The following is a 22,607-nucleotide window of genomic DNA, read 5'->3' as shown; positions in this document are numbered from 1 at the left end:
AAAACACATATGTAAAATAAATAAAATGAATAAAGTTGTCAATTATTCTGACAGAAACAACCTTAACACACAAAGTATGACCAAGTCGATGACGTTTTATCGTTATTCATAGTGCGATTGACAGGGTTATTTACATTGTTCCACTTACGCAGCTTTTATACAGGTTAATTCAAAAGTCATTTGATATTAAAAAAAAACACATGGTTAATCACAAAATAAATGTTACAGCTTCATTAAACACCACACGGGGGACACATATCAATACATTTCAGTTTGGTGACCTCTTGTGTGGCAGAAGTACGGTTGCCAACATGTCTTGTGTTATTGCAGTTGCTGCATCGGTCATTCGCTGTATCAACTGGTCTACGCTATTAATATTTACCTGGTACACCTTTAATTATACAAAATTTCAAACAAAGAAGTCCAAGGGCGTCAGGTCAGGAGAGTGGGCAATCCACAATCTAGGCGATTCGCGGTCAAACCGTCTACCTGAAAATGTTTCCTCCAAGTAATCCCGAGCGATGATTCCAAAGTGAGGAAGTGCGCCTTTTTGTTAGAAAACAACAGAGTCCTTTAATCCATCCTGTTACAGTTATAGTTCCAGAACTGTTGAGAAATGTTTACGTAAATTGTTCCTCTAATAGGCTTTATGGCAAACATCAAAGTTTAATATACCTTTGTTTTGATAGTTCATATCCAGACCTTCATTTTAGGTGTGTCACGTTCCCAATCCCGAACTGCATTTAGATTTCATCCGCTCAAATGCGACAGTTGTGCCTGTTCGCCTTGCCACACATGTAGACTATGTATTCGACACCGATAAGAAAGTATTCCACTAGATTTTTGTCCTCTATGGCTTGTAGCAGGTCTGGCCACATGGCAAGAGGAGCAGGAGTGACTTTAGGATCAGGATGGTGCGTGGTCTGCATGTGTTATGCACGTTTGTTCAACGTGAATCTCAGTGTCGGCCACACACTCGTTTCCAGGACATTTAGCTTCCTACTGATCCTTCGTGTCCATTCTCTGTCTTCCTCTACAGTTTTTGCTCTCTACATCTGACTCTAGTACAATGGAAGTTATTTTGTGACGTTTTGACGTATCTCCTACCATCCTGTCCCTTTCTCTTGTCAGTGTTTTCCATATATTCCTGTCTCCTCGATTTTGCTGAGTACCTCCTTATTCCTTGCCTTATCAATCCACCTAATTTTTCACATTCGTCTGTAGCACCACATATGAAGTGCTTCGATCCTCTTCTTTTCCAGTTTGGCCACAGTCCTTCTTTCAGTATCATACAATGCTGTGCTCCAAATGTACGTTCTCAGAAATTTCTTCCTTAAATGTAAGCCTATGTTTGATACTAGTAATCTCCTCTCGGTGAGGAATGCCCCTTTTGCTAGTGCTAGTCCGCTTTTAATGTCCTCTTTGCTCCTACCGTCACGGGTTATTTCGCTCCTTAAGTAGCATAATTCCTTAACTGCGTCTATTTTGTGGTCATCAGTCCTGATGTTAAGTTTCTCGTTGTTCTCATTTCTGCTACTTCTCGTTACTATCGTATTTCTTCGATTTACTCTCAGTCCACATTCTGTCCTTATTAGTCTGTTCAATCCATTCAGCAAATCCTGTAGTTCTTCTTCACTTACACTGATGATAGCAATGTCCTCAGCGAATCGTATCATTGATGTCATTTCAACTTGAATTTTATTTACACTCTTGGTCCTTTCGTTTATTTCCATCGTTTCTTCTCCAGTACATAAACTGAACAATAAGGGCGAAAGACTACGTCCTGTCTTATATACTTTCTAATCAGAATACTTCGTTCTTCGTCTTCCACTCTCATTGATCCCTTTTCTACTTTAAAATCAGCAATGTTGAAAATAGCTAATGAGTTATTAGGAAAAAGTAAAGTATCAACCAGAAGAAGAAATCTGAAGATACGAAATTCTAAAACAGCTAAAAATATTAAACAATATGTCTGTTTATAAATAAAAAATGTGAAGCCTGAGCAATATACAAAAATAAAGGAAATAAGGCAAAGACATTAATGAAAAGATACCACCGCGAAATCAGGGAAAGATTCATACGTAATATGGGTAATATTAAACATGACAGTCACGAAAGACAGAATATAGTATTTAAACTTAAGAAGCATATGAATGAAGACAAAGATACTGGAAACATTAACATAATAACAGAGAATCAATGGTACACCGTTACAGAAATTTATGGTAAAGTGACGATAGCGACGAAGCTGTTCAACAAAAATTCATAATACCTCTGTTGATCAAAAAGACGTAAAAGAATTAAAAGCAGCCTTAAATGTAACAAAAAATAGAAAGTCGGCTGGCGTAGATGGCATTAATGCTGAATTAATCAAATATGGAGTGACCCTTTTAGAATCTTGTTTTCTTCCTTCTTTAAATATGTGTTGGAAGAACTGTTATGTACCTGAAGAATGAAGACTGTTCGAGTAGTTTCGATATTTACAAATTTAAATAAGAAATACACAGGAAATTAAGATTAATTAGCATCTTAAAAGAACAACGTAAAATTTAAGGCAAAATGCTTAATCAAAGGCTACAAACTATCGCTGGTGATTGAAATCATATCAGATGAACAATCAGGCTTCAGGAAAGGACGTTCGGAAATAATAATATATTTATAAGAAGACAAATTACTGAGAAAAAATCTAGGAAACTAGCTTAGAAGCGCATGTAGCGTTTATTGATTTTGAGAAGGAAAAGACGCCTTTTATGGAAGATGCTGGAAACGAAAAGGTTTTGTAATCATCCTATTAACACAACAAACATCTGTATGTATATATGTAAATAGCTATAAATTCAAGTTCGAAAATGTCGAATGACAGTTTAATAAATCAAGGTATTCGCCAAGATTGCAGTGGGTAACCCACTTCATTTAATTTATGTTTTGACGACCAACTTATGAAGAAGACAGATGTAATACTCATAGTAATTAACACAGACTTTTAACTTACCACTAAAATTTCCGTTATATATGCTGATGAGCAAATAAATATACAGGAAACAGAAGAAAACTTACAAAGCGCGGTCTATAGATTGAGGCAAAACGCACTATATAACAGCTTAACTACATCTGAAAATAAAGCAGACAGAATGGCTTTCACAGAAAAAAATCTAGTCAGGTCGAAAATAATAATATGAGAAAATTTTGGGACAATTATCACACTTATTTCCCTAGGATATGACATTAGGTTTAACTATGACAATGACACTGAGAAGAAAGTTAGTAAATATCAACCTATCTGCGGGACCAGTGCAAGGACTTTTGGAATAAAAACGAGTCAAAAGAACCATTTAACTTCTATAGAATTACCGCTGTATCTACTCTTACATATGGTTCCAAATAGTGGACAGTGACAAAAAACGCAAAATCACGTATATAAGAAACACAAATATGTAAGAGGTTGTAATAAAATGGAGAAAGTAAGGAATGAAACCATGAGACCACATTTAAATGTCTTTTCTATTAATTACAAGATATAAGAGAACAGAATGAAATGGATCATGTTGTCAGAATGACAGAAAACAGTTTTTCAAAAAAGAGAATGAATTGTCGGCCGGCTGGAAAGAGAGAACTAGATAGATCTCGTAAGAGGTGGAGGGATGGCTGATAGAGACCGGAACAGGTAATTACAATACCTAATCGTTGGAAGGGGATGAAGATTATGATGTTGACCCGTCTTTTCCTGTCGTTTATCCTAATTTTTCTCATCGTTTTGAACATCTTGTACCATTTGACATTGTCGATGCTTTTTATAGGTCGACAAATCCTGTGAACGACACTTGAATTTTCCTTAGTCTTGCTTTCATTATCAACTGCAACGTCAGAATTGCCACTCTGATGCCTTTACCTTTCCTAAAGGCAAACTGATCGTCATCTAATACACCCTCAATTTTCTTTTCCATTCCTCTAGACATTACTCTTGTCAGCAATTTGGATGCTCGAACTTTTAAGATGATTGTGAAAAATTCTCGCACTTGTTATCTCTTGGAGTCTCAAGAGCTGTGTGAATGATTTTTTCCAAGTGTCAGAAAACATGTCGAGTGACTAACACGTTTTACACATTAACGTGAACCGTCTCTTTGTTAGCTCTTCCCCTAATGATTTTAAAAATTGTTATGGAATGTTATCTATCCCTTCTGCCTTATTTGACCTTAAGTCATCCGAAGCTCTTTTAAATTCTTATTCCAATACCGGATCCCCTTTCTTTCCTATGTCGATTCTTGTTTCTTCTATTACTTCATCAGACAAGCCTTCCCCCCATAGAGGCTTTTAATTTACTCTTTCCACCCATCCGCTCTCTCATCTTTATTTGATAGTGCAACTCCCATTGCACTCGTAAAGTTAATGTCCTTGCTTTTTAATTTCACCGAAAGTTCTTTTGGATTTTCGATATTCTGAGTCAGTTCTTCCGACAATAATTTCATTTTAGATTTCTTCACGTTTCTCATGCAGGGATTTTGCCTTAGCTTCACTGTACTTCCTACTTATTTCATTCCTAAGTGCTTTATATTTATGTTTTCCTGAACTGTCCCAAGCATTTTTTTCTTCTGTTGTGAATGGTTTCATTGTAGTTGCGTTCTTTGTAGCTATGTTTTTCTTGACAAATTCTGTGAGTGCCTTTTACAGAGACATCCACTCTTCTCCAGGTGAACAGCCTACTGAGCTATTTCTTATCTCAGTACATACCCACGTGAATAGTTTCCAACGGACATACTAATGAAACAAAGAAAATTCACAAACAGGCAAAAATTATGAACATTCAGAAAAGATTAGAATGTACACACACGCAGTCGCTGGCACACTAACATTCACACTGCACCGAGGGCGCACTTCCTACGCGAGATCGCTTCAACATATGGAACACGTTTGTGCTACGTTCTTCTCACGGACCAAAGTCTGCATTAGGAATCAAACTGAAAGTCTGCTAAATCCTTGCATTCCTTGCTGTGACCCAGCAAAACAATATTTATAAGACGAAACGAGAGGCAAAAAGCTGTACAAGGTGCAAATTCAGTGAGACTGAATTACAAAAAGCTCCCCTTTCGCTATGAGACAAAGCGCCACGCGGTTAAATCAACTCACTTTTCTTCGAAGAGACGTCGGCTGCAGACCCTTGGAGAGCTTGAAGCAGACTGTCCATCTCACACTAAAACTTGTCCCATACAACCCCGTGGCCGGGAACACCCAGAGACGAGGCTTCCGCCACCAACCTAACACTGGTAACTTTCACAGAAAGGGAGCAAACCTCTTCATCTACATGAAAACTACAAGGGTTGGCCATTCTGTAAGACTACCGCTGATTCTCTGCAGCAGACTAAACCACCGTACAACAAAATGAAACATACCCACATTCACTGACTCACGCTTGTCAGAGAGATTTGGAATAGGAGAATAAGGGAGAAACATTTTATGGAATCATAGTCGTGAGTTGGGTTACATATAAAAACTTATAATGGCGTTATAGACGCATTTGAAAGTCTGAAAAGAACCAATATAGCAGCCATATTATGCTTGCAAAACGTGGAAAGAACTAGGCTACGGCTAGATTGAATCATAGCTCAGTCTTCTCTGGTTCGAAATTTAGCAACGAAAACACCCAAACTGTTCTGTAGGATTCAAAGTGCACTGGAGAGCAAATAAAATGATAATGAAACTGGACTATAGGACCCTTTCTCCGTTAACACTATCTGGTAAAGATCCCATACCGCGCAGCGGTACTCCAAAAGAGAACGGACAAGCGTAGTGCAGGCAGTCTCTTTAGTAGATTTGTTGCATCTTCTTAACGCTCTGCCAGTGAAACGTAGTCTTCCGTTCGCCTTCTTCACAATATTTTCTATGTGTTCTTTCCAATTTTTGTTGTTCATAATTGTAATTCATAGGTAATAAGTTGAATTTAAGGCCTTTAGATTTGACATATTTATCGTGTAACTGAAAGGATTCCTTTCGACACTCATGTGGCTGACTTCAAACTTTTCATAATTTAGGGTCAATTTCCAACTTTCGCATCATACAGATATTTTAATCGTTTTACAATTGATCTTGATCTTCTGATGTCTTCAAAAAACGCTAAACGACAGCATCATCTGCAACAAACCTGAGACGGCTGCTCAGCTGGTCTCTTAAATCGGCTATAAACATAAGGAAGGCAGAGAGTCTATAATACTGCGTTGGCAACGCGAGGAATCACTTCGCTTTAACAGATGACTTACCGTCGCTTACTACGAACTGTGACTTCTCTGACAGTAAATCAAGAATCCAGGCTCGTAATTGATGCGATATTCCATAAGCACACAATTTGATTACAAGCCGCTTGTGAGGTACCGTGTCAAAAGTATTTGGAAATCTAAAACACAAAATAAATTGAAATCCGTTGTCAGTACCACTCAACACTTCGCTAAAGCTAGTTGCGTTTCACAAGAACGAAGATTCCTAAATCCATGTTGACGGTGTGTCAATAGACCGTTGCCTTATAGGTAATTCATAATGGTCAAACACAATATACACTCCTGGAAATTGAAATAAGAACACTGTGAATTCATTGTCCCAGGAAGGGGAAACTTTATTGACACATTCCTGGGGTCAGATACATCACATGATCACACTGACAGAACCACAGGCACATAGACACAGGCAACAGAGCATGCACAATGTCGGCACTAGTACAGTGTATATCCGCCTTTCGCAGCAATGCAGGCTGCTATTCTCCCATGGAGACGATCGTAGAGATGCTGGATGTAGTCCTGTGGAACGGCTTGCCATGCCATTTCCACCTGGCGCCTCAGTTGGATCAGCGTTCGTGCTGGACGTGCAGACCGCGTGAGACGACGCTTCATCCAATCCCAAACATGCTCAATGGGGGACAGATCCGGAGTTCTTGCTGGCCAGGGTAGTTGACTTACACCTTCTAGAGCACGTTGGGTGGCACGGGATACATGCGGACGTGCATTGTCCTGTTGGAACAGCAAGTTCCCTTGCCGGTCTAGGAATGGTAGAACGATGGGTTCGATGACGGTTTGGATGTACCGTGCACTATTCAGTGTCCCCTCGACGATCACCAGTGGTGTACGGCCAGCGTAGGAGATCGCTCCCCACACCATGATGCCGGGTGTTGGCCCTGTGTGCCTCGGTCGTATGCAGTCCTGATTGTGGCGCTCACCTGCACGGCGCCAAACACGCATACGACCATCATTGGCACCAAGGCAGAAGCGACTCTCATCGCTGAAGACGACACGTCTCCATTCGTCCCTCCATTCACGCCTGTCGCGACACCACTGGAGGCGGGCTGCACGATGTTGGGGTGTGAGCGGAAGACGGCCTAACGGTGTGCGGGACCGTAGCCCAGCTTCATGGAGACGGTTGCGAATGGTCCTCGCCGATACCCCAGGAGCAACAGTGTCCCTAATTTGCTGGGAAGTGGCGGTGCGGTCCCCTACGGCACTGTGTAGGATCCTACGGTCTTGGCGTGCATCCGTGCGTCGCTGCGGTCCGGTCCCAGGTCGACGGGCACGTGCACCTTCCGCCGACCACTGGCGACAACATCGATGTACAGTGGAGACCTCACGCCCCACGTGTTGAGCAATTCGGCGGTACGTTCACCCGGCCTCCCGCATGCCCACTATACGCTCTCGCTCAAAGTCCGTCAACTGCACATACGGTTCACGTCCACGCTGTCGCGGCATGCTACCAGTGTTAAAGACTGCGATGGAGCTCCGTATGCCACGGCAAACTGGCTGACACTGACGGCGGCGGTGCACAAATGCTGCGCAGCTAGCGCCATTCGACGGCCAACACCGCGGTTCCTGGTGTGTCCGTTGTGCCGTGCGTGTGATCATTGCTTGTACAGCCCTCTCGCAGTGTCCGGAGCAAGTATGGTGGGTCTGACACACCGGTGTCAATGTGTTCTTTTTTCCATTTCCAGGAGTGTATGTTCCAAAATCCTACTGGAAATCGACCTTAACGATATAGGCCTGTAAGTTAGCGGATTAATCCTACTGCCTTTCTTGAATATTGTTGTGATCCGTGCAACTTCCCAGTCGCTGGGTACGGGTCCTTTGTCTATGGAGCGGTTGTATATGATTGTTAATAATGGAGCTATTGCTTCACCATACTCTGAAAGGAACCTAATAGGTACACAGTGTGGACCGGAAGACTTGCTTTTATTAAATGATTTCAGTTGCTTCACTACTTCGAGAATATCCATTTTTAACCAACTCATAGTGGCAGCTGTCCTTGATTCAAATTCTGGGATATATACTTCGTCTTCTTTGGTGAAGGAATTTCGGAAAGCTGAGTTTAGTTACTCTGTCTTGGCAGCACTGTCATAGATAGTATTTCCATTGTTGTCACGCAGAGAAGGCAATGATTGTGTCTTGCCGATGACCAGGACCTCTCTGGATTTTCTTCCAGGTTTCGAGACACAGTTTCCTTGTGGACACTTTTATAAGCATCTCACATTAAAGTCCGCGCTAAATTTCGAGCTTCTGTAAAAGATCGCCAAACTTGAGAGTTTTGCGTTCGTTTAAATTTGGCACGCTTTTTTCGTTGTTTCTGCAGCAATGTTCTGACCCGTTTAGTATACCAAAGGGGACCAGCTCCGTCCTTTGTTAATTGATTTGATATCAGTATCTCAATTGATGTCGATACTATTTCTCTGAATTCAAGCCACATCAGGTATACACTTAGCGGTACATTGTTAATTTGGAAGAAGTGAAGATGGTCTCTCAGGAACGCGTTAAGTGAATTTTTATCTGTTTTTTTGATTAGGTGTATTTTCCTTTTTTTCTCTCTCTTTGGGAGGATCTGGGAGTTACAGTACTACTCAGTCTCTCCCTACAACAAGCATTAGTCAGGACACATGAGACCATGCCATATTTTGGTTCTACGGACGTTAGTGATTAAGGTTCCTCGGAACTCACTGAGTAAATTGTCGTGAAAATAACAACTAATTCCTGAAGCCGTCTTGATGCTCGTTATTAGCTCAGGTCAAGTGTCTCCAGAACCATTTACTATTTGAGTGGGCTCATGAACTAGCTGCTCCAGAATGCATTTATCACAATTTCGGACAATGTTTAATGCGTACCTCCACATTTAAAACTGCATTTTTGAACAGGGAGTTAACTATCCGTCAATCACAACGGCGCCTAGTCTTTGACACTCAACATCCGAAGTAGATTTTGGCATCTTCACGGTCCGCCTCTCTGCAGTTAGCGCTAGTGGCACGACATGTCTAGTAGGACAAGAAACATTTTTTGCAGTGCTTGTTGTACATACGGTAGGTGCTGAACTGCAGAAAATACACAACCCTTGAACTTCAGCATTTGTTCTGTGGTATATCGTCTCACCGAAAGTTCCTTTCATAGACGAGTCCAATCAATACACGGGTTTCTACCATAGGATACTTAGCTCCCACAATCTTCAGCCTGTACCTTAGAGCAAACACGTGTGAAACGCTCGCAACGCCTAAAGGTGACGCAAATACCGTCCAATCGCAAGGATAGTAACGGATATCACGATTTCTTAAGATGGTGTCCTGCGAGGGTTTCCTGCCGTCAGTTATATTTTCTGTAGAGTGTCTCCTTTAGCGACTTGAACGTGGCTGTAGGATTTTGGCAGAGATTTTAATTAATCGAAGGCACATTGCTCAATTATTTACTATTTTGTATCAGCCATGACACCTGTGACTATGTCACATTTTAGTTCTAAGGACGTTAGTGACTACTGTTGCTCCAAACTCACTGGGTAAAATGTCGTGAAAATAAATGAAAAGGTGAAGGAAAGTTTTAATATACATAGTCGACAACAAAGAAATTAAATCATCATGTGTGAGACTGTCCTCCTCGATGAGGGGTTCCGACACTCGGACGTCTTCTTGTATAGGGCGTGCTGTTGCGAGAGTTTTACACGTAGAGCATCAGTTACAGACAATCTTACGTAGACATAACTTAAATGACAACCAGGTCGGACAGTGAAGTATTGCTAAACTTGACTTGAAGGTCGTCCTGGTAAGCCGTGGAGAGAAAGACAAAATCATTTCTATATTACCATGCACCGCATCAGTAGTATGTGGTTCATTTCGTACACATGTATCAGCTTTACTCTTGCAATTATCATCATGATATTGTTTAGCAATAGGAAAAAAAAATTAGTGTACCGCCAATGGCGTGAACAATAAAGTCGGGACTAAAGCAGGAAGGTGAAAGAAATCAGCTGTTCCCGTTTAACGGAACCACGCCGAGATTCATTTGGCTGTGGAAGAAATGTTCACCGCCTATATTTGGCCGGCAAAAGCAAGGAAAGATAGTGTAGAACTCCTGATCATCAGGACTTGTGCCTATAACCTCAATTAACTTCCAAACCTAGTGACATTATCTAAATGAGTGAGGAGATGTGCCACTGATGACGTCAAATGGTTCAAATGGCTCTAAGCACTATGGGACTTAACATCTGAGGTCATCAGTCCGCTAGACTTAGAACTACTTAAACCTAACTAACCTAAGAACATCACACACATCCACGCCTTAGGCAGGATTCGGACCTACGACCGTAGCAGCAGTGCGTTTACGGACTGAAGCGCCTGGAGCTCGGACACAGCGGCCGGCTAGTGGTGACGTCAACGTCAGCGGTCTCAGTGTTGCTGTTCTAGAACAGCTGGCTATTTCCCGAGACTGTGTTTTACTCTAGCAATTCTCTGGTCATACAGAACGTGTTTATGATACTGCACTACACACAATCCATTACAGTAATTTACACTTAACAGACGCTCTTCAAACGAGACACGGCGTGTGAGGTGGCCACTGCGCATAGAGGAAGAAAAACCTCTCCGATTATGCAGCTGAACGTACCTCGCCATATGACTCTCTAGTTAATGTTGTTTCGTGCTACAGAAATCAATTTATCTAGTACAATAATCTTTACTTCCGCATACAATAACAAAATGTGTGAGGGAAATTATTACAGCATAAAGCAACAATAATTTGTCGCTGAAACGTTCCTTCTCGTCCTCGCGTCGAAGCTTGCCTAGCGTCAGGTGAAGAACCATAAACGGGGCGACCACACATCCTTGACGATCTACAGTACGCAAATGAATTATGCAACGTAGTTCTTGGACCAATAAGGCAAAGTTAAAATTTCACTGTTGCTGTACCAGAAATCAATGCCCTGTAGCAATTCAACTTCATTGAAAACGCTCCCATATCCGACCGATTGATTGGAAGGCATGCACCGCAAAGAGTCACAACGCCATCATCAAATATTTTCTATTCTCTCTCGCCGATAATCTTCTCCATCACCGAACCTTGATACTGGCATTAACTTTAGTGTGTTATCCTCTTTCGTTTGAAGACTAACTCCGTTTATATGCCTCAGTTCAAGTTCCTACTGGGAAAAAAAACAAGAACAATTACTTTTAAAAGGACTTCGACCAGCCTGCTTCGTTGCTGCGGAACACTACCTCCACGTTTTGTGATACGACGCCTCTGACCACTGAAAAAATGCTCCCTTCCCCAGTCGCGCCCTTGCTCATAAAACCAGGACGAGCCCGTTACAAATGTACACGCGCTTGTTATTAGAGTTTTCCGTTGCAGAACAAGAACTTTATTCATCATTGAAGATCACTGACACTAGAAATATACACGTAACACTATCAAAAGCGTCACAGAGCGAGGACTTCAAGTCTACCATCGAGAGCGCAGCCATATCACTCCCATTTCGCGAGCTCCAAAATCGCACCAAAAAATTACAATGACGGAAAAAGAGAACGCAGCACCGAGAAGAAGCTGTGTGACGTAAACTAAAGTTGGTAGGCGTGTAACTACATCTGAAAGATGATGTCTATTAAATTTTCGCGCCAGTCGCATCAATCAGTTAGCATTTGGCGCTAGTAGCAATGAAGTTTGCTTTAAATACACTCTGTAACACTCGCGAGCGTTAGTTACCTTCGAGACTGGAAGTGGTGATTTATTGTTAGTCAAGTATTATCAACACCGCACTGAGTTTGAAGGAGGTAGTGTAATAGGGCTACGAAAGCTAGATGTTCCTTCTACGACCTGCAAATATACTGGTCAGGAATGTAGCCACTGTATATGAATGCTGGCAGAAGTCTTGCCTCCGGACGAGCACGTGCCACTACCGAGAGGGAAAAGCGTTGTGTTCGGCGGATGACTATGGCGTGTCAAACTACATATGCAACGGCAATTTCAGCACACGTTGGCACCAGAGTGACGCAACGCACTGTTACAAATCGGTTAAATCAAGGACAGCTCCAAATCAGACGCCCTCTAGAACGCATACCAGTGACCCCAAACCACCGCCATTTATGACTTCAGCGGAGTCGAGCGAGAGCTCATTTGAGGGCAAGGTGGAGGTCTGTTGTGTTTCCTGTTGAAAGCTTGTTCTGTATCGGTGCCAGTGATGGCCGTGTGTTGGTTAGAAGGTTACACGTTGATGGCCTATAACAAACCTGTGTGAAAGCTCAAGCTAGACACACAGAACCAACATTTGGAGTTATCGTCTAGAGTGAGACTTCTTGTGACAGCAGGAGTATTCCCGTGGTTATCCCACACACCCTGACAACATTTTTGTACGTCGATCTTGTATATCGACTTGTATTGCTGCCTTTCATGAATAGCACTTCAGTGGATGATTTCCAATAGGATAACGCTCGCTCACATACCGCTGTTGCAAACCACTTGCTTTACAGAGTGTCGTCATGTTGCCTTGGTCTGCTCGACCACCGTATCTGTCTCCAATCCAGCACATATGACACATCATCGGACGACTATTCAAGTGTCATCCACGAACAGCATTAACTGTCCCTATACTGAGGTATGGAGCTCCATCCTGCAAACTGATATCCCTTTCCTGTAGAACAAATACATGCACGTTTGAATGCTCGCATTCAATGGTTTGGTAGTCACAGGGGTTATCAATGAACCAGGATTCCATATTTGCAATGGCATATCTCGCGGTTACATTAATCTGTGATCTAGCAATGTTAATAACTTCAACATGTTATCTAGACAAATGTATTCCCGAAATTTCATTACTCTACAGTAATCATTATTTGGTGTTGGGACTGTTTTCCGACAGGGTATTTTCACATTCAGGCCTTTCAGCCAGTCAGCCTCTAGGGCAGTTCAGTTTGCCACCTTCTGCTCACTTACATACTAGTATAACGCCGCCACCACCTTTCGAACGTTCCTGCAGAATCTAGAAATTCAGCCACAGCTCTGGAAGGCAATCTGCGGCCACTGACATGCAGCATTGGGACACCGTTAAGGTGGACTAAGCCAAGCACCGCAGTATTGCAACAACAAGAGTATAAATGAGCTTAAGCCGGACGAAGCAAGCATTCCCGCTCTTCCAGACCAGGGATTTGCTGTACTGAGCGCGGCTGGAAACAGTAAGTCTGCACAACAAGTGGGATCACGAACGGGTATAAATACTGTATGTGATGAAGAGTATGCGGACACCTGGCTGAAAATGACTAACAAGTTCGTGGCGCCCTCCATCGTTAATGCTGAAATTAAATATTGTGTAGGCCCACCCTTAGCCCTGATGAGTCTCCATTCTCGCAGGCATACGTTCCGCCAGGTGCTGGAGGGTTTCTTGGGGAATGGCAGCCCATTCTTCATGGAGTGCTGCACTGAGGAGAGGTATCGATGTCGGTCGGTGAGGCCTGGTACGTAATCGGCGTTCCAAAACATCCCAAAATATAGGATTCAGGTCAGGACTCTGTGCAGGCCAGTCCGTTACAGGGATGTTATTGCCATGTAACCACTCCGCCACAGGCCATGCATTATGAACAGGTGCTCGATCGTGTTGAAAGATGCAGTCGCCATCCCGGAATTGCTCTTAAACAGTGGGAAGCAATGTAGACCTGTGCTGTCATAGTGCCACGCAAAACAACGGGTGCAGGCACCCTCCATCAAAAACACGACCACACCATAACACCACCGCCTCCGAATTTTACTTTTGGCACTACATACGTTAGCAGATGACGTTCACTGGACATTCGCCATACTCACACCCTGCCTTATTGTGTACCGTGGTTCTTCACTCCATATAACGTTTTCCCACTGCTCAATCGTCCAATGTTTACGATCCTTACAGCAAACGAGGCGTAGTTTGGTATTTACCGGCATGACGTGTGCCTTATGAGCAGCCGCTCGGCCATGAAATCCAACTTTTCTCCCTTCCTGCCTAAATTTCATAGTACTTGCAGTGAATCTTGATGCAGTCTGGAATTCATGTGTGCTGGTCTGGATAGATGTCTGCCTATTACACATTACGACCCTCTTCAATTATCGGCTGTCTCTGCCAGTCCACAGACGAGGTCGGCCTGTACGCGTGTCCCTTCACGTTTCCACTTCACTATCACATCGGAAACACTGGACCTAGGGATATTTAGAAGTGTGGAAATCTCGCGTATAGTAACATGACAAGTGACACCCAAACTCCTGACCACGTTCGATGTCCATGAGTTCCGCGGAGCGCCCCATTCTGCTCTCTCATGATGTCTAATGAATACTGAAGTCGCTGGTACGGAGTACCTGGCAGTATGTAGCAGCGCGATACACCTTATATTAACAACGTAAGCTTTTGGTGGTGTCCGGTACTTTTCATCACATAGCGTAACTAATAGTTTGAGCACAGGGATCAGCAGTCCACTGCCGCCCATGGTGACGTGAGGGCCGCCTCTGATGCTTGAGTGACACTGGACATCATGCAACTGCTGTAAGTTTCGGGTTTCCGCCCCCACACAACCAGCTACAGCCAAGTACTCCTCTTTGGACTTGCCAATACTCCACTGTCCCATTCCCGCAGCAGAGAGCGGTAGTCGAAAGCTCGCAGCTGCCATGCGCAGTTCTTACTCCGAGTTGCGAGGGGATGTGGCCGCCGCCTCCATTGCGAAGCTGTCATTGTTGTCGAGTGACTGCTAATAAATTAGTTTGACTTTTGATGTTGTCTGTGTAAGGTACCAACAGCTGGATCCCACTGCCTCGCCACACTGCCATGACCCAGCATAGTAATGGTCTTACACTCGTGGACCGCATCAGCACTTGCTGTAAGGTCCTGTTTCCTACCACGACATTTAGAAGTTCCTTTTCCAAATGGTGTTAGGAAATTATACTCCTCTGAAAATGTATGGTCGGCCCAGAACACAACTCATTTAACCGGATTAATAATAGATGGTCCATTACTCCACAGTTAGAGAACAGTGCTTCTCCCGAGGTAATTAGGAACCTTTTGCAGACTTTAGGAACGGTGACCAGTTCTAGCTCACGGGCGTAGTCAGAAAATGGTAGGTTACATTGCGTTTTAATATTCGTCCAATGCAAAATAGAATAAAAGTCCAGCATCCAAGATGCTACTCAGTATGGTAAATAGTCTCCTTGGATTTCATCTTTTTTTTCGTTATATACAGATAAACTGCCACATGCCGTCTGCTTATTGATTTATGTGGTTAGTTTCGGTCGTTAGACACGAATGTCCTGAGATACTCATTACTCAAGTGGCAACATATTAGAAATCGTCCTGCTTAAGCGAGCTGTTGTGAAAGCTGTGCGGCGCGGCGACGGCGTGAAAATGTGGAACAGACGCCAGTGGTTGAATTGCCATACGTAAGCGCAAACCGCCGCGGTATTGTGGGACGCGCGATGGAAGAAAGCTGGACACGATAAGGTGGTTTGAATTTTTTTTGGTAAAGAGCTCGAGGTCTGCAGTATGGGTTTCAAATTTTAATGTCAAGAATTTTGATTGCAACGGTTCACGAACGTTGCGTACACCTGTACCAACCTATATACATCCCGAAAATCAGTATGAATTGCATTCAAAAGGGTACGCGCCATTGTTCCCCTCACGTATTTTGTGCACTGTTTTGGAAATCAAGTGGAAAGTCCACTCTCTTATCTTTACAGCTGAGGTGGATATGCGAAAGCTACTTGTGGCTCTACATGAATACTAATCAGTATTTAGTGAGAGGGAACATTCACATAGTATGCTATATTCTTGTACGGGACGTGTGATTACTAAAAATGTGACAGGCAATTATAACTGGAACTTCGGGAACAGGATAAAAGAAACTGTGGTAGAATGCCAGACTCCTCGTTATAAAATGTATTTCAGTAGTCTTGCTGGAGCTACTGGTTGGTAATGATATCATCAGATATAGCTATAAAGCATTCTAAATTTTGTAAGCAAACAAAAGTTGTTGATGCAAACTTAAATGGCTAAGACATGTAGCTACTTAGCGACGAAGTCTTGCGGTATAACAAACAGGTTTCGATTAAAGCTAAGTAAACGACATAAAATATTGTAATTATTAACGTGTGCAGTGCCATAGTATAGCTGTTTGACGAGATATTAGAAGCAATAGAAAAACGTACCTTATTCCATTGAAAAGATTTACAGTAACTTCGATATCTCGACAGATCTAAAAATTTCTAGCGTTATTCGTACCGAAAAGTATGCACCTCACTGCGTGATATCACTTGCAAAAAATCTAGTTCACGTATTTTGCACTGATTATGGAGTACCATGGCTGTTACAACCAGATGATTCACGACGTGTATGGACAGACCTTGGTGCACTGCTCATGTCTCTCCAGTAAACATAGTAACGGATGTCTGAAGAACAGAAACAGATATCAGGTTAACTTCCATTTGGAAAGTGGGTACACTCAGCAACTGTTATGTGACTTATAAATTATAGAGTGCAACGATCAGTCGTCCTATTTTTCCATTTTATTACGCAAATCCAGATTTCGGCTAGTAGCTAGCCATTCTCAATGTACTATTTTGTATTCTCAATGCATGTAAGTCCCTATTGTTCGGGCGTCAGTCACAGTTCTTTGAATACAGTATTCAAATAACTGTGACTGACGCCCGAACAACAGGGACTTACATGCATTGAGAATACAAAATAGTGCATTGAGAATGGCTAGCTACTAGCCGAAATGCATGTAAGTCCCTATTGTTCGGGCGTCAGTCACAGTTCTTTGAATACAGTATTCAAATAACTGTGACTGACGCCCGAACAACAGGGACTTACATGCATTGAGAATACAAAATAGTGCATTGAGAATGGCTAGCTACTAGCCGAAATCTGGAATTGCGTCATAAAATCGAAAAATAGGACGACTGATTGCTGCACTCTGTACGAAACAGATATCATTGTGGTCTCAAGTTTAAATTCAATTTCGATATGTTAAGTGCATATTATATGGAGAAATGTTATGACCTAAAGTGAACTATACGTAAAACAGACGCAGTGCGTTTTTCTCTCTACAAATCCGTAGAATTTCGCCCACTGATTTATTTAATTTGATGAAGTAGAGTAACTGTGAAAAATACCAAAATAAATTTAGTCAGTAAGATGTAAAAGAATAAGATTTTTTCACGGATTAGTTATCTTAAGACCGAGTGATATTTCATAGCGGCCGACCCCTCTGCTCCAGCTTTTCGCCGACAATCCGTGTAACAGGGTTGTGCTTCTCTTTTATGACAGAGTAACTGCGTCGCACCTCTTCACGTTGAATCGCTTGTTTACGTGTTCGCACAGCGCGATTCGTTCACAAGAGATTGCACACAAGAGGAGCTGTCACAGCACAAACCCATGCCTCAGCTTCTTCGTGGACACGAACGTTATTCGAGCTAAGCCTTTACAGAGTAATGTGTTGCCACCCAGGCGAATCACTATCAATGAGGATCGTCTGTGACAAACGAAACTTACCAAATAAGTTAAATAATGTATTACCATGCGGCTTCGTTTGTGCATTAACTGAGACGGTTTCAGTGTCCAGATACTTTGTTCTGTCATCGATACGTTGCTGATCTAGGCGTTATTTGAACTACGGTACTCATGTGGAAGGTCCTTAACACCGCCGCCTTGTTTTCTGCAGCTGGATCGTATCTGAGACAGTGAACCAAACATCTCACTCCTGTTACTAGACAATGTTTACACGACCTGTATAGGACCAGACAACACCACGGCTCTGTTTTCACACAACCAAAGAGAATAAAGTGTATGGTACATTTTCACCTTAATATAAGCCGTCTGCACAGAACCGGTACAATAATCTGTCAAAGTATAATGTGTAGAGTTGTGTCAGGAGCTGTCATCAGACAGGTTTTGGTGATTTCTCTGAAGAATGATGATATAGCTAACCTCCAAAGTGAAGCTATGATTTCATTCCAGGAGGTAGATGAATGATACTGAACGTAAAAAGAACAAAATTCTAACACTGCTGATTATTCTGTTTAATGGAAAAAGCCGTTACGTGTTTAGAACTGATAGTAGAGTCTTCAGACTGCTGTTCACATTCATTTCGTATTAGTTGCTTACTGATGGTTACAGTGTAGCACAGATATCCAACTGTAGTGAACATTTTCAAGTACGGTGGTGTCGTCTAAGATCCTCTGTCGTTTCAGCGGCCCTGGTGCCTTCCATTGAAACGCTTAATATTCTGCCGTTTTTCTTGCTTCAAACTCAGCATCCAGCAATACACACACACACACACACACACACACACACACACACACATACATACACGAGCGTGGGCGCGCACGCAGGCAAACACCCACACGCAAATTCATATCAACATGAATACTTCAGAACACTGTGTTAGTTCTGCATGGTGTGGAAAATAACATGATTACGGAGAGGATAACTGCAACAGTTTCACAGCTATTGCTATGTACATTATGCACAAGTTGGTGTCCCACTCCCGCGATTTCTACTTGGCAGAAGTGTGTCCGGTGCCTGAGTTGCGGAGTGTTACCAGAACGTCGTTTTATGATTCAGAGTGGGCTTTACCGGTCTTGTGCTCCTTCCTACAAAAATGCAGATCAGAGCGGCAGCTACGAGACGCCTCCTAGCTTCCCAAACTGTAGCCAGCCGTTGGAGTTCGCTGCCGACTGCCTCGCTTTTCCTCGGTTAAGCCGTGCCCTGCGATAGCCGGGTCGCGGCGACTGGCAGAAGTTATTTCGCCCCATACTGCCATGGCCGCCTCAAGTATGCAAATTTTACAACCCTTTCTGCAGAGCGGGCGCTTCAACAGCTACCTACGAAATCTTCACGATATTTTCGCACTCGGTATTCCCCTCCACACCCTCCTCCATCCCCCTCTACGCGATCCACCCATCCTCCATTAATCCTTCCACTCCAAACTCGCCACATGTCTTGCTCGCATACCAGTTAGGCACAAGGCAACCGCTGTATCAGTAATAAGGGTGGTGGATTCTTAATTATAACAATAAAGCTTCAACCATGAAAACTGGTGAAGTTTTTAGTCCTTCCTTACGCTTTCACCCTTCAACGCGATACATTCTCTCAACGTAGGCGACCATTGAGGTTCAAATGGCTCTGAGCACTACGGGACTTAACATCTGTGGTCATCAGTCCCCTAGAACTTAGAACTACTTAAACCTAACAAACCTAAGGACATCACACACATCCATGCCCGAGGCAGGATTCGAACCTGCGACCGTAGCGGTCACGCGGTTCCAGACTGAAGCGCCTAGAACCGCCCGGCCACACCGGCCGGCCTACCATTGAGGACTAGGTGGTTATAGTATTCAACATTTTGGTTGTTGAGGATACCAACCACATTGAAAATCGCCTCTCTGACATTCTAAAAATTACTTCCACGAAATTCTTTCCTTATTCGCGGAACGAAGAGGTAATCGCCAGTTGCCATGTCAGACGAAAACGGAGTAGGAAGAGGATGAGGCTGGTGATGGGGTGGAGGGGGAGGGGGCGGGGAGAGTGAGGCAGGATTTGGTAGTGAAGAGAAGCAACATGTGTGATTGTCTCCAGTGTAGAAGTTGCTGAAGCATTGTCTTGGACCACGACCACACAGATGAACACCACCCGCCATGTTTCGTCTCGTCGCCTGATTTTGGCAATGTGACGGTTTGACTCTTACAAGCATAAACTATTAGCACCACGCATTAGATTAGCACCATGGAACGGGTTGTCTCAAAAACAGTCACCACCTTTTCCAGTTATATACTCAGCAGAAGTTTATGGTGACCAAGGGGCTAAGAAAATGATCCGGGAGCCGCGCGACTGCTACGGTCGCAGGTTCGAATCCCGCCTCGGGCATGGATGTGTGTGATGTCCTTAGGTTAGTTAGGTTTAAGTAGTTCTAAGTTCTAGGGGACTGATGACTACAGATGTTAAGTCTCATAGTGCTCAGGGCCATTTGAACCATTTTAGCCAAAATGATCCGGACTGACCTAACCCAGCTGCAACAGTTCGGCTGCCTGCGTTCAGCGGGATTTTTCGATGCATGTGAGCAGTCGCAGAACCCAGCCGGCCGTGACGTTTCTTTCAAAATGTTGTTGAAAACTGACCCATGAGTAACTCTGGCTTTTCTCACAACCGCTTAGTGATACCTCAGTCATCGAGCACACAGACGTCGCCTTTTACTCAGTGGCTTTTCTCCTCTAGTGGCGTGCTGTGGTAATGGTGTGCGGAGTTTACAGTCCTGAGTAGTACGACAGACGTGTACCTGAAGAAATCATCAGCAAGAAATGATGTAATTTAACTTTTCGCAGATTATAATTCGAATGTCATGTCTGTTCCTAGTAGTTGCTGCATTTGTTAAGATAAATATCTTGGTGGCATTACTGTGAAATATTTTTCCAAAGAATGACCCAGTCTCTGTATGCAGCTGAGTACTGACATTCCTCAAAACCTAACAGTACGGCTTCCCAAAATGCCAAAGTAAGAAGCTTTATGGTGACACCATGAGTGTGTGCTGTCGTAAAGTTTCTTACTTTGGCATTTTAGAAAGCCGTCACTAAAGTGTGAGCTTTGATCACTACACCATTATACTACATGAGAATACGTTTCATACTCTCATGTTGTGACTCTTTTTGAGAAACAAAGTCCTCTGTTTGGGAATGAAATATAATTGTAGAAACAAAGACCAAATGAATGTCTGCTCGCTCTTTTCCTCTATAAATTCTAGTGTGCCGTATATAACGGCTCCCAGGTTGGTGCTTCGTCCCTTGACTTCTGGCATCGTCCCTTGACTTCTGGCACGCAATCGAAACAGCTCCCCGGTGCCACCTAGTGAATGTAACACAGTTTGCTGCAAAGTGGATCAGCCTTACGTGTAAATTCAATCCTTATTAGCAGATGGAAAACAGTGTCGCATACTTAAATCATCTGAAGTCAATTTAGGAGGGCATGCCGAAAAGTAATGCCTCCAAATTTTTTATTCTGTCGTCAGTAGCAGTTGATTTATTACTGCATATTATTTGGTCGACTTCTGCGCTTCACTGATGGAAGTTGCAACCCTCTGTCTCTAGCGTGTTCCGAATTATAGAGCGTAACATGGTGGTGAGTAATGTAACTACACTGAGGAAAAAATTAGTACGCCCTTTTAGCAGTTTACGATTCCCTCAAGAATTATTGCTTCAACAGGGCATACAGAGTACATGAGATGATTACATTTGCAACTCATTAATACAGGCGGTTCTGAGGTGCCAGGTATACTCCCACGATAAAGCACCCTTATTACCAGGTGAGGTAGCCTCCATGGACGGAAATGCAGGGATCCACTCTGGCATCCAGTGGGTCGGAAAGATGGCGAATACTATCCTGGGATACGTTATTCCATGAGTGCTCAACCTCTTCATGTATTTCTGTAAGAGTTATTGACTGAGAAGTTCAACGAGTCACTTCTCATACCATCATATCCCACTCGTGTACGATTGGAGACAAATCAACAGATCGTGTTGGCCAGGAAATTGCTGCGTGTCTTGCCGAATACGTCGAGTTTGACGGGCAGTGTTTGGGCCAGCATTATCCTGTTGGAACAACACATGACCTTCCAGTTGCAAGAACAACAAAAGAAGGGGTCTAACAATATTCTGCACATACCGAGCCCTGGTTAGCGTCCCCTCCAGAACACCAAAGGTAAATGAGAGTTGTAGATCACGAGGCCTGCAGTGGCACTAGGCTATCTGGGAGGAAAGCACTCTACGAGACAGCGCTCACCAGCTGTAAGTTGTACACGCAAATGACCTTCACTTGTGCGCAGGCAGAATGTGCTTTCATCGTTAAAGACCCAGCACGCCATTTCATCTTCCAAATGATCCTCTGACAGCAGCAGTTGAGCCGTAGATGTCGACGCTTTAGCGTGAGTGGAACACGGGCTAGAAATATGGGTGCCTGTAATCCAACTGCAAATAACTGGTTCGCAACAGTTCTTTTTGACGCATCTGGGCTAACAAGGCCTCTTTACTGTGGGAGCTGCCGCTGCAGCCCTTACAATACGACGATCGTGGTAGGCGTCTGTGCTGCGTGGACATCCAGAACCTCGTCTAAGGGTGTGAGCATATTCAAGTGAAAAGTGATTCCAACATTGTTACACAGCTGACGCAGCACGTGGAACTTGTGTGGTAATTCTCCGAAAATACCATCACACCATTCGGAGGGCCACGATCTGACCCCGTACGAACTTGCTCAGTTGGACGTGTGAGAATATTCACGTGGCCACTGGTTCCAACATTGTTGCACAGTTGACGCAGCGCGTCCAACTTGCGTGGCAATTC

This window comes from Schistocerca americana, chromosome 4 (assembly GCF_021461395.2).
Source record: "Schistocerca americana isolate TAMUIC-IGC-003095 chromosome 4, iqSchAmer2.1, whole genome shotgun sequence".
NCBI lineage: Eukaryota > Metazoa > Arthropoda > Insecta > Orthoptera > Acrididae > Schistocerca > Schistocerca americana.
This window is presented reverse-complemented; position numbering follows the sequence as displayed.